Genomic DNA, 1,507 nt, shown 5'->3' with positions numbered 1-1,507 from the left:
CACAGATAATAAGATATATATCTTTCTATCTATGTTGTCACTGCATTTTCTCCACAAGTTACCACAAAATGTTGCCAGCTCGGCTTGGAAACGATTTCAGATGCTCCAAAGAAGGCGCATGTTTGGAAGTTCTGCAGGTCCTGTTGGATGCAGAGAAGAGGCCTGTCCGAGACTTGTCCTCGGTCACTCTGATTAACAAAAGGGGAGCAACATATTCAGTGATGCCCCGCCGCAGGCCTCTCTATAGGCACAACGTAGAAAAATCCACAAAGAAAGCCGAGGCCAAGGGGGACCAGTGAGGGCGCACACAGAAGGTACACGTATAGAGAGTGAGTCAGGTCACAGGGTTGTAGAGGTCGGCCATCCAGACTGAAATGAGCCTAATGGGACAGAAAATGTGTCCTCGAGGTGAACTCGGCCTTCTCTCACTTCGCCCCCAAACTTCAATAAAGTACCTTTTCAGCCTCGCGACATGGAGGCGACAGGGCCTAGAAAGGGATTGGAGGGATGCTGCGACTGTGGCGAGCACATTAATTTCTCTAATCTGTCCAGCAACATAAAGGCTTCTGGATTCATTTTTCAGCGCCGTCTCACCACTATTCTAGTGCCTTTCCAAAGCCAAAAGGCAGACTTTTAACCGCCTAGGTCCAGTTAAAATTAGTTATTTTAAAGTCCATTTAAACTCTCACATTTGGGGAATAATGGTAAAGGATACGGCCTAGTACATGATATTTGGTAGGAGCAAAACTGGCTGTTGTCAGAGCTGTTTTCCAGAACATAACACAAAGCTGTGTAGTAGAAAGATTGATGACGGAGAATACCTCTTCCTTTTGTGCTCTTTTGCCCCCCACTACGCCAGGCATTTTATAAGGCCTATTCATGTCACCATTTCAATAATCTATCAAATTCTTGCGCGTCTTTAGGTTTAAGTCATGGTTAAACTGAAATCCTTCTGCACAGATCTGTCCAAAAAAAAAAAAAAAACTAGGGGAAAAAAATGAATGCATCTTTGTGAGGGGAAAAAAATCTTAAGACAGTTCAGTTTGAATGATATTTCGTCAAATTGTTGTATCAGTCCAGCAGATCTACAGTCGTAAACAGTCCTGCAGTGTGTTGCTGTTGCAGATGAACGCGGGCGATGACGTTGCAGTGAGCGCCTGTTTTTGAAATGGTAGTTTTTCTTTTTTTTTTTTTTTATTCCTCGCGAGCTGCTGCACACCTCCTGGAGGCGACTCTGTCTCTGGGGGAGACTGACAGCAGGTAAATGTGGGAAAGTGTTCATGGGAAAGCAAAAAAAAAATCTAAAAGTGAACACACAAGAATATATCAGCAATCTTTTCTTGCTCCAGGACACTGCTGCAGAGCCTGATAACAAAGGTCAGCTAGTTTACCCATCACCATCCTCCATGGGATATTTAACGAACACCACATGACGCAGTATATTGAATCTAACTGCAATTCACTCTTTATTTAATTTTTTTTATTTGTTTTTTTTGTATTTTTTTTT

Source organism: Morone saxatilis, unplaced genomic scaffold, assembly GCF_004916995.1.
Source record: "Morone saxatilis isolate NCDOM2014 unplaced genomic scaffold, NCSU_SB_2.0 Contig15, whole genome shotgun sequence".
NCBI lineage: Eukaryota > Metazoa > Chordata > Actinopteri > Moronidae > Morone > Morone saxatilis.
The sequence above is the reverse complement of the archived record's forward strand: the minus strand, read 5'-3'. Positions refer to the sequence as shown.